Genomic DNA, 12,326 nt, shown 5'->3' on the forward strand with positions numbered 1-12,326 from the left:
TCATTTATTCTGGTGGCTGTGTAGTATTCCTTTGTGAGATGTACTGTAGCTCATTCAGTTGTCTGTTCTTGGGCTCTTGGATTGTTTCCAAATTCTGGCTATTGTGAATTATGCTGCTATGACCATAAAAGTGCAGATGGCATTTCTGCTGTGTGTTTTTGGGTCCCTGGGTTATATCCCAAAAGTGTGTTGCTGGGTCCTATGAGAGTCCAATTTTAAGTTTTTTGAGGAATGCCCATATTTTTCAATAAGACTTGACCAGTTGACTTTCCCATCAACAGTGAATGAGATTCCCTTTGTCCCCACATCTACACTAGCACTGGTTATTCTTGTGTTTTGTTTTGTTTTATCTTTTGATGTGTGCCAGACTCTGGTGTGAGATGATATCTCATTGTTGTTTTAATTTGCATCTCCTTGATTATTAGCTGTGCAGAGAATTTTTTCATGTGAATTTTGGCCATTTTTATTTTTCTTTCAAGGAAGTTTCTGTTCATTTCTTTTTTACAATTTTTGAGGGATTCTTTTTCTTGTACAATTCTACCAGTGCCTTATATACCTTTGATATTAATCCCTTATCAGAAGAGTGTTAGGTAAATAATTTTTCCCATTCCATGGGCTGTCTTTATATCTTGATCACCTTTTCTTTTAAGATTTTTCTTCTTAATTTAAAGTAGTCATTTTGTTTATTTTTATTTTTGCTTCTATTTGCTTGTTCAGTGGTATTTTATCTTTGAAGATGTCTTTAGCAATGTCATGGAGGATCCTACCTATATTTTCATCCATGTATTTTATGGACTCAGGTCTAATATTGAGGTCTTTAATTCATTTTGATCTTTTTGTGCCTGGCATTAGAGAGAGGTCTGAGGACAATAAATCCCCCCATGAATAGCTAAAGCAATCTTGGGGAAAAGAAGATGGGAGGTATCACCTTTCCCAACTTTCAAACTGTTCTACAAAGTGGTAGTTATTAAAATAGCATGGTGTTGGAATAAAGACAGACTTGCAGATCAGTGGAATTGGGTTAGATATCCTAACACCAACCCTTAAATCCTTAAACATATGATCACTTAATCTTTGATACAGGAGCAAGAAATATGAAATGGAGCAAGGAAAGTCTCAACAAGAAGTGGTTCTGGGAAAGCTGGGTAGTTACATGCAAAAAAGTGGATGCAGTATAGCACTTTTAAATATGACTATTCTGAAGTCCATCTTATCAACTGTTTTATGGATTACGCCTTTGGTGTTATCTCTATAAAATTCACCTTAGATGACTAAATCCAATATAATCTATGTTTTCTTTTATCTTTTAGGAGTTCAGCAAAATTTTAGTTTACATTTAGATCTATGGTTCACTTTGAATTAACTTTAGTGAAGTGGGTTAGGTTATATGTATATTTAATTCTTTTTTTAGTTGTAGTAATTTTGGTTTGGGGCTGGAGCAATAGTGCAGTGGATAGGGCTTTTGCCTTGCACGTGGCCGACCTGGGTTTGATTTCTCCGCCGTTCTCAGAGAGCCCGGCAAGCTATTGAGAGTATCTTGCCCACAAGGCAGAGCCTGAGAAGCCACCCATAGCATATACAATATGCCAAAAATAGTAACAACAAGTCTCACAATGGAGACGTTACTGGTGCCCGCTCAAGCAAATGGATGAGCAATGGGATGACAGTGATACAGTGACAGTGATACTGTATGTCTATATAATTTACAATATATCTATATGTAATGTAGATACACATTATAGTTCTTATATTATTACAGAATGGGAGAAGAGAGGTAGTACAGAGAATAGAGTTTGTGTCTTATCCTAATTTGATTCTGGTATCACATGGTCCCCTGAACAACAACCGGAAGCATCCTAACAAATCCCTGGGACTCACAGTCCAGTCTGGGTGGCCAAGAACTGTCATGAGTAGTTCTGGAAACTCTAAACAGTGTTTAGGACACCCCTATTTCTAGTGTTGCCTATATGCCTTAAATCTAATTAAGTTGTTAAAATAAGTCCTTATACATATATTCACCTTAGCTTAAATGTGCAATAATAAGAATTGCAAAGATTGATCACAGGGCAAGGGAAATGATGGGGAATAAGAAAAGAAGTATTCTGGGATGAAACACAAATTTCTTGAGCATATTTTATAATAGATATAAAATATATGTATATGTATCACTTGTATCACTTGTAGTCCCGTTGATCTTTGATTTGCTCGAGTGGGCGCCAGTAACATCTCCATTTGTCCCTGTCGCGAGCCAGTATAGCCCAATGATACCTGCTCGCTCCAGGAACAGAAAGAGCCTCAAATCGTTCACTAAGAGATTTGACGAAGAAATCTGACCATCTAGTTGGTGGGAGGCCACGAGGTCTTCTGATGTCCTGTGGAATCCAGTCGGTAACAGCTCTAGTCCAACAGTTGTCTCTGAATCGCATTACATGACCGGTCCATCTGATTTTTTTTAATAAAAATTTTATTTTATTAAATCACCATGTGGAAGATTACAATGCTTTCAGGCTTAAGTCTCAGTTACACAATGCTGAAACAACCAACCCTTCACCAGTGCCCATATACCACCACCACCAAAAAAAAAAAACAAAACCCCACACAGTACACCTCCCATCCCGCCCCCACCCCCACCTTGTAACTGATAAGTTTCACTTTACTTTCTCTTTACTTTGGTTACATTCAATATTTCAACACAAACCTCACTATTATTGTTATGAGTACCCCACTAGAGTCAGACCTATTGTGAAGAAAACTGAGATTGTGCGGCCGTAGTAGTGGCCGCGCGGTTTTGGATTTCTGTACTTTAACAACTAAGTCCAGGGAGATTTCTTCCAGATATTGTATCACTGAAAGCTTGAAAACCCCATCTGTGGTTGTCATAATATGGCGGACACCACGCCCTTCATGCCCGGAGAGAAAAAGGCGAAAGACCGAGAAATACCTTTCCCCTCCTGGGCGGGCATGGGGTCGTGGCTTAGTTCTCAGGCTGGAGACGTTCTGCGAGGAGTTGCCCATGCCGAAAGAGGTTTTGCTGGGTCTGGATTCACGCTCGTGCAGCTGCGGAGAGGCCGCACACGCTTGCATGTGGCCCCCGGGATCACATCTCGGCGGCGGGCCCATCTGATTTTCGACGCCTTGGCAAACGAGACAGCATCCCTGATTTTTGACTGTCGACGGAGGTCAGAACTCCGGGTTCCTTCTCTCACTTGAGTGAGATGTGACATTCCCAGCATAGCTCTTTCAATTCCTCTTTGGGATACCCTAATAGCATTCTCATCCTGCTTGCATAGGGCCCAGGTCTCTGAGCCATATGTTAGTGCAGGAAGAACAGTGGAATCGAAAAGATGTGCCCGGAGTCAGAGGTTCTTAGTTCTCTTAATCACCTCTTCAACGCTCTTTTTTTTTTTTTTTGGCTTTTTGGGTCTCACCCGGCAATGCACAGGGGTAACTCCTGGCTTTGCACTCAGGAGTTACTCCTGGCGGTGCTCAGGGGACCATATGGGATGCTGGGGATCAAACCCGGGTCGGCCGCGTGCAAGGCAAATGCCCTACCCGCTGTGCTATTGCTCCAGCCCCTCTTCAACGCTCTTGAAGGCATTCCACGCTGCTCTCTTCCTCCTGCACAGTTCTGGCACCAAGTCGTTCCTCATGTTGATTTCTCAACCCAGGTACACATAGCTGCTGCATTCGATGATGTTCATTCCATTGAGAGCAAATGGAGCTTCAGGGATCAGTTAGTTTTTCATGAACATTGTCTTGTTGAGATTCAGCTGCAATCTAACTTTTCCACACTCGAGGTCGAACTCGGACAGCATTTGTGCCGCTTGGCTAATGTTTGTCCTTATAAGAACGATGTCATCAGCGAAGCAGAGGTGGTGTAATTGCCGACCATCTATCTTCACTCCCATTCCTTCCCATTCCAGTTGTCACATAAATATGTATATGTATATGTATATATGTATATGTATGTATATATACATGTATATATGTATATACACATCAAATTAAGATGAGACACACACATATATTATACATATATCACTGTATCACTGTCATCCCATTGTTCATAGATTTGCTTGAGCGTGAGCCAGTGAGGTCTCCATTCATCCCTGTCGCTGGCTAGTGTAGCATGATGGTATATATTGGGGGCTCTTTCAGGTTCAGGGGAATGTGGTCCATCGTTGTTACTGTTTTTGGCATATCAAGTATGCCACAGATAGCTTGCCAGGCTCTGCCTTGCAGGCGGGATACTCTCAGTAGCTTGCCAGTCTCTCCGAGAGAGATGGAGGCTTTTGGGTGGCCTCTAATTGTCTTTACAGGTGTTCCCAGTCTACTGAGTTTAAGCTTTTGGTTGACTGACATGTTGTAACGATCTGCACACTTTCAAACATGCACCTGCCTGTGTCTCTGGGCAGCATCTGGTACATCTGTGGCCTCAGGTTGATCTCCTTGAGGTTAATGGAGTGCACCCAGAGTTGTTGAGCAGCTGACAGAGCAGGGTCCTATCAAGGAGGGTCTGTCCCAGATCACCCGGTGATTTGCTGACAGCTCCCCCACAGTGGATGAGCCACTGTGCACACTGCCTCCATGGCTCTATGATTGATGGTGCTGTGACTTGGCCTGGCTGGGTCAGGCAGCGACACTGCAGTCACCAATGCAGTTTCTCCATGCCCCGCTGACGCCATTCTGGCCAAATCTTGCAAGACAGCCTAGATGTCCATCAGGAATCAAGCGTAGGGTCCCAGCAAGGATCACGTGTAGAGTTCCATGCCTAGCGTGTTGGCTAAAGAAACAATGCCTCCATCAGCATGAGGAGGGGCTCCAAAACGGAAGGAATCAATGTATGCCTTAATTTTCTCCAAATCAATTCCATGATGTAAGGCTCTCTCTGTTAGTAGCTGAGGATCATGTATTCTTTGAGTTCCTGAGAGTATTTCTTCTCCTCTGATGAACATATCAAAGAAGTTGGATTGTTTAGGATTTCTTGGGTCAGGCAGAGTATAGAAAGGTCTTACAGCTAATGAATATTTATCAAGGACAAAGAAATTTGTATCATACTTTTCCTTTACCAAATGACCCAACAGCTTTTCATTCAGTGTACTGATATCTTCTTTATCTCCCATTTCAATTCCAGCTTCTCTAAGCATAACCAGTGCTTCACAATACTCCAGTCTTAAAGTTGGCTCCAAAAATTTGAATAGCTCACAAGGGAACTTTTATTCACTGTTTGAATTTCAGTTTAAAACCTTTCTTGAAGTCCTTTGAATATCTGTACTAAGGTATGAGTAATTTCTTCTATAAATTTGTGGTAATGGTAAATAAAAGCCATCTCAATGTCCATACCAACAAATTCAGTCAAATGTCTATGGTTATTAGAGTCTTCAGCTCTAAATACTGGTCCAATGCAGAAAATTTTCTCAAAATCAGCACAAATGCACATTTGCTTGTGCAGTTGTGGGGATTGAGCTAGGTAAGCATTGTTTTTAAAATATGACACAGTAAATACATTGGCGCCTCCTTCACTGGCAGTTGAAATAATTTTAGGAGTCTGAATTTCCACAAAACCCTTGTTAACTAAAGTTTCCCAGAAAAGATGGCAGATTCCAGATTGGAGACGAAAGACTCCTTGATTAGTTGATGTCCTAAGATCAATGACACTCTCTCATTCTCTCTCTCTCTATATATATACATATATTATATATACATATATGTGTGTACATATATGTACACACACATATAAATATATATATATATATATATATATATATATATGGCTTCTCCAGGGATGAGACAACCCAGTCAGTAACAGGACAACAGGACCAGCTGACTCAGGTTTTAACCCAGGGTTCCAGCATGCAAACATGTGACCCAGCCCCTTGAGACAGCTCTTCTCCTCCATTCTCTTACTCTTTATGCTTTCATTCAATGGAGTTTTCATAAAAATAAAATAAAGTTACACTAAATGAAAAACAACTCCTTTGAAACTGTAAACCTATAATTAATTATCATACTGACAAAACTATCACACGCAAATAAGTGTTTTAAAAGACTTTAAAATGACAGTAGTTTAAGAACAAAGAATTATTAAAGTTTTTAATGACTAGTAGTATTCTTTTTTTTTTTTTGCTTTTTGGGTCACACCTGGCGATGCACAGGGATTACTCTTGGCTGTGCACTCAGGAACCACCCCTGGCAGTGCTCAGGAGATCATATGGGATGCTGGGATTTGAACCCGGGTTGGCCGTGTGCAAGGCAAATGCCCTACTTGCTGTGCTATCACTCCAGCCCCATAACTAGTAGTATTCTTGTGAATGCTGCAAAATTTATTTAAAGCTATTATTAGTGTAATCAATATTATAGAGCAAGTGGATCAAGACAATTTTTAAATAACTAGTTATAGTCTATATAGTTATAGTCATTCCCTTATAAAAAGAATGAAGTTGAGCCTTTAATCAATTTCAAGTTAACTTTGACACCTAGTGAGAGAGTACCTAAACTTTAGACCTGAATAATACTGATTTCAGAAATGTCTACTTTCTTCTAAGAGAGAAATAAAAATAGTTCCTTTCCCCTAGCAGTAGCTTTAGGTCTTTCCCCATGCAGTAGCTTTGTTTTCCTGACAGACATGTAATGTCTTCTGTGATTCAACTCCATCATCAAGGGGAAAATATCCAAGATACGTTGCTATTTCTGTAAATTTATCACAACAAATCTATTCCACTCCATGAGATATGGAAGAAGGACTGAACAGACTCTTGATACTGATCGGTACTCATGGTACTGATTTGTGTACTTAATTTGGGTTGAAATTTATTTAAACTTACTTTGACTTCTCTACTTTGGAGTTTCATATTACTACAGTTTAGCTCCTAAGGTTTTTATAGTGTTTAAACTTCTGGCATCGGCACCCAATACCATACAAACTCATCACCAAATTGCCCACAGCCCTCTCCTGATTCCAATGTACCATCCAGTCCAACAACCCTTCCCCAACTATCCTATTCATTATCTGCTGATTAATAGGTCTGACTCTAATTACTGAACACTTCACAATGTTAACCAAATAACATCAAAAACTAATAACTTTTTGTCAACACTTTTGCTTTAAATACTAAATGTCATCTCCTTTGGTTTTGGTATTGTGGACACACCCAGAGGTGCTCAAGGCTTACTCCTGACTCTGAGCTCCATGATCCCTCCTGGAAATGCTCAGGAGCCATATGGAGTCCTTGGATTGTACCAGAACCAGCCAAGTGCAAGGAAATCACCTAAATCATTGTAATAACTCCCTAGATCACATGGGCACTAATATTTTTTATTTGGGCACTTATATTTTTTAGCTACTTTTCGCAATTCTAATAGTGGCAGAGGTTTTTTTTTTGAAACAATTACCTTATTCACTTTATTCCACACTAAAAATTATTTTACATTTACATTGCATTAATGGACATTACATCTGCATTAAAATTAATATATTTATTGATAAACAAAATACGAACACATTAGATCTTTTTGTTTTTAAAGGATTGCATACTATCTATTAAATAATTTAAAGTGCCATATAATAAATTAGAAGACAACTGTATTTTTAAAAAATTAAATAAATATTTATATGGTTGCAAATAATGACTCCATGAGTGAAGAGAGTAATAGGATGGAAAAGTTTTTAATAGGTTATATCCATGTAATTTTCAAGAATAGTGAAAAGTTTACCTGCTCAAACTGCATGAGCTGGTTTTCCATGCAGAAGGAGTAGCAGAGATGAATTAATTCAGTTGTAAGAAAAGATGCACACTCAAGCTGTCAGTAAGTAATGTAAGTACTGTCAGTAGTTACAGAGAGTAATAGATCATATTCTAAGGTAAGTTTAAAAAAATTTCAAGTAGAAAATGGACAAACTGGTTAAGGTTTCATGCCGTTTCAAGATAATTTATTTTAATGTTACCTTGAATTTCAGTCAGGGGGTGACAACAGTTGTACATTTTTAAAATTTTCAACCCAGTAATAAAGGTTGCTATTTAAATAATATATAGAAAAAGAGCTCAGGGATAAGTTAATAAACAAAGCAAATCACAGGGAAGGTAATAAAAAGGTATGTAGAATTGACAAATGACTGATTCAAGAATTATTAAAGAAGAAAAATAATAAGTCATCTTTGCTAAATGAGTAAGGGAAAGTATCACATGGGGGGATTGTGATTTGGACAACAAAATGTTTAATTGAGTTATACACAGGTAGAGAAAGGGAGGGCCAGAGAGAGAGGTTACAAAGGAAATGTGTTTGCTCAACACAAGATTTTCCCAGTACTCCATACAGTGAAGTACCACCAGGAACAACTCCTGACCACAGAATTAAGAGTGTTCTCTAAATACAATCTGGGATGGTAGAAAACAAACAACAAAAAAGGGAGGTGAGGGGCAGAGAAAGTAATCTTGTAAAGGTTAAAGTATTACATTCAACCCTACACTAGGGATTTCATGCAAAAATCAAATATTCACTAAGATTCCAGTGGACTTAAGATTTTCTAAGCAATTGACAGGTTGGTGGTATCTGAAACTGAAAGTGTAAATGGAATTACCCAGGCCCGTGGCATACCATAGGAAAAGAAAACTGAAAATCTATTCTAACTTCATAGGACACCATCTTAGAGTAATTAAGATGATAAAATTTAATAAGTAGGAAACAAAGTCCTAAGATATTAGAGAGAAACCAGGGGGACAAAAACTAACCATTTATTTCTTAAGGAAACAGAGCAATGGGGTATATCAGGAGTTTAATATTTTCTTAAAAATAATCACCTGACTGAGCAACAAAGATAATTATGAAGATCTTCATGAATCACCCATGCTCATTGCAGCTCTGAATACAATAGAAATGATACAGAAGCAACCAAAGTATTCAACACGTTCCAGGACCACACACAGGGGATACTATGAAGCTCCAAGGGGGGGGGGGTTATGGCTTACAGCGACTTGGATGGAGTTAGAAAGTGTCATTCTAACTAAAACAAACTAGAAGCAGAAGGACAAATCCAAGATGATATCATTCATCACTGGTGCACAGGGAAATGGATAAAGGGAATAAAGGATTTCAATCAATAAAGGACCTTGAGAAAGGAAAAGTTGACTAGAAGTAGGATGAGACATAGGAATAGGGCATAAAGCCCATCGATGGTGCTAAGAGAGCTAACGGTATACAACATAACTGTCACTGACCAGTTAATGGGAGAGCAGAAATGTCCAATCAAAGTTAACAGTGATGGAGGGGGCTGAGCAGAGGTTAAATGCACTTCTGTGGTGAGGGTGCTCAGTAAATTTGTGTATCATACAATAACTGAACATTGCTGTAACTACTAAACTATATCAAATAAATATTAAAATATCTTGGTGAGAAACACTTCTGAAAATTTCATTTACAGGAAAATCATGTATCTGATTTCTAAAATTGTTTTCACACAATGACTTTGAGTTCTTGCTACTTCTGAATTATATATTCTGCATTTATTTCAATTTATCTGTAATAGAAAAATAATAGAATACAACGTCATCACAGTCACACAATCAGGACCTTATGTTGAAGGTAAATTTTCATGATGTTCTAAGTTTCAAAGGATATACTTAGTGAGTGATTAAGACAACATGATTGAGTGCTTTTTTTGCAATACACTCTGTTACAGACACTTTTACATGTAATATGTACATATATGTATCTGTGTATATATAAAGAATATGTATAAAGAATCAATCATATTATCTAATGGTAAATTGCTATAGAGTGGTTGAATTTAGCACTTTTCAACCAACTCATCTTTTTTTCTGACTACCTAAATAGTACACACTAAGCTACAATATTAACTTTTAAGTACTTGGCAAAACTAAAATAAATCACAATCTAGAGCAGGCAATCCATTGCTACAATAGGTTATCTTGCAAAAGCAAACTAGGGCATGCTGATTGGCAAATATGTGTACAATCATTAAATACAGAAGCCTGTACTTGTAAACTTAGACCAATGAGAAGACAAACATATTTTTTATTTCTAATTCCCTCTGCTCCAGGACCCAAACTTTTTAAAGCATCTTGGGTACAGAAAGGACATAAAGCAGGTACTATGGGGAAATATAGCAGAGAACCCCAAGATATGCCACTCCCAAGTCACGTTCCGCTAAGGTGCTTCACAGGTTGAGAAGCTCTTTTTTTATCTGTAGTTCATTAGTGAATTGCTATTAAAAAAGCTTTTGTGTGAAGTTTCTTTGCCAGTTCAGACACAACCCAAAGGACTCTTTACTGGGAATCTATTATTTAAGTGAACAATGGTTTCTGGGATGTAGGGGAATTTAATAGTGCTATATCCTTCCTCATTAGCAAATAACTTTGTGATTAGCTTCTCCATTTTTTTCTCATAAACTTTTGCTATTATCATTGTAACAATTGATGGTCATAACCCTGACTGTGCTCACTGCCTTGGTTGTGGTACTCTGGAGATCACAAACTTCTAGTGACACCGGGGAGCAGGGTATGGGAGCCTCAGGATTCAACTGCCAAAGGGGATGATGTCAGCTATGTCATTTTAAGATTGCAAGGCAGATACTGTACCACTGAAAGACATCCTCAGGCATACACACATTTTATTATTTATTAAAAATCCCAGTGACAAGTAAGGTTATTTAAATTTCACACAAAGTACACACACAAATATAAAGAAATTCATGTAATTTATACTACTACCAAATCTTATTCGGCCACATTACTAACAGTATAGCTACCACATTTTTCTTTCAAAGGAGTGTAAGAGCATAAGGACAAAATCCAAAATGAATTGTTTCAAACCTGTTGCAAATGCGGAAAATGTTGTGCTGGTACTTCATTAAGAAAGGAAGTAAATTCTAGATAAAATAACTGAACAAGATAAAGCTTTATTATTGGCATATAATACTTAATGTTATCAGATTTAAACTTATCTCAGGATTACAGATATATTTAGTGATTAAAATATCTTCTAATATATGTAATTTTTAAGAATATATATTATTCCAGTCAATTTGGTATAAATGCATCTTGGGTTAATGTCAATCATTTATTTTGTCTCTAAAATTACTGATTTTTTAACACTACCAGCCAAAATCTATTTGATGTCTTATTTAAGGCCTTTATCTTGTCAGCTGCTTAGCTTCACTCCTGCTCACTATATACATGGTAAATGGAAAATAGTGTTTAATATATCACAGCATCAGAGACTTACAAGATACTAAGTCATTCCTATGAAGTAAATGATTCTGCTTGCACAAAACTCTAAAAAGGGTTGACTGATCCTGCTGATTGTGTTTTATTATATTTTTGTTTGGGATCGCACCCAAAAGTGCTCAGGGCTTACTCTGGCTCTACACCCAGGGATCACTCAAGTTGGGCTTAAGGGACGTGTCACATGGGGTGCAGAGGGTCTTTCAGGTGAAGGCAAGTGCTCTGCTCACTGTTCTATCTCTCCAGACAACTGATTGTGCTTTAACTAAAACATATCTCCTAATCATTCATAAAATCTGTATTTAAAACTTCTCCGTATGTTTGCTCTGTATTCATTAAACATATTCCATTAGTTTAGGTCATTAGTTTAGGTCAGCTTCTTCTATAGCATTTTGCATTATTCTTGTGTTTTTTTTCACTTTTCATCCAGAGTTCATCAACTCTGCATTCAGTAATAGTAGCACTGGAGCACTGTAGTCCCGTTGTTCAATTTCCTCGAGCGAGCACCAGTAATGTCTCCATTGTGAGACTTGTTGTTACTGTTTTTGGAATATTGAATATGCCACGGGGAGCTTGTCAGGTTCTGCTGTGTGAGCGGGATACTCTCAGTATCTTGCCGGGCTCACCGAGAGGGACTCGGAGATGGCTCTCTGAGAGTGGTTGCATTCAGTAATACAACCACTATTTTTCAACCAATTGGCTGATACATTCATCCTTCCCTCATTCAACACATATTATTGGGTATCTATCATGTATCAGGCTATCTAGACCTAATAGACAGGGAGATAGATAAATAAGTAGCCAAATTTAGGGAGGCAGATGGTAATTTGTAGATGTCATGGATAATTAGGCAGTGAAGGGACATGGCACATTAGGTGGTGGAAATGCTGATTTAAATGAGGTCTACAACTCTCACTGCGAAGGTAGAACTGGGAAGAGTTCAGAAATTAACAGGTGGAAAGTGAGCCACCATGAAAAGCAGCATCCATTTAAGGTGCTCCAGACAGTGGCACTATGAGGTCAAAATGCCCCATGGCAAGAGAAAATTGAGCTTGGTAAGAATACAAGGTTTGAAAACAATGTAAA

At 38.2% G+C, this 12,326-nt stretch overlaps 1 protein-coding gene and 1 pseudogene across 5 annotated transcripts in view; both read right to left on the reverse strand.

Moving 5' to 3' along the window:
* CNTN5 (contactin 5) overlaps positions 1 to 12,326 on the reverse strand; it is an 832,499-nt gene that overhangs the window by 719,536 nt on the left and 100,637 nt on the right. The gene's annotated exons all lie outside the window — the stretch shown is intronic.
* LOC101554555 (aspartate--tRNA ligase, cytoplasmic-like) lies at positions 4,752 to 5,659 on the reverse strand (annotated as a pseudogene).

The sequence above is a fragment of the Sorex araneus genome, chromosome 3 (assembly GCF_027595985.1).
Source record: "Sorex araneus isolate mSorAra2 chromosome 3, mSorAra2.pri, whole genome shotgun sequence".
In the NCBI taxonomy this organism is placed as follows: Eukaryota; Metazoa; Chordata; class Mammalia; order Eulipotyphla; family Soricidae; genus Sorex; species Sorex araneus.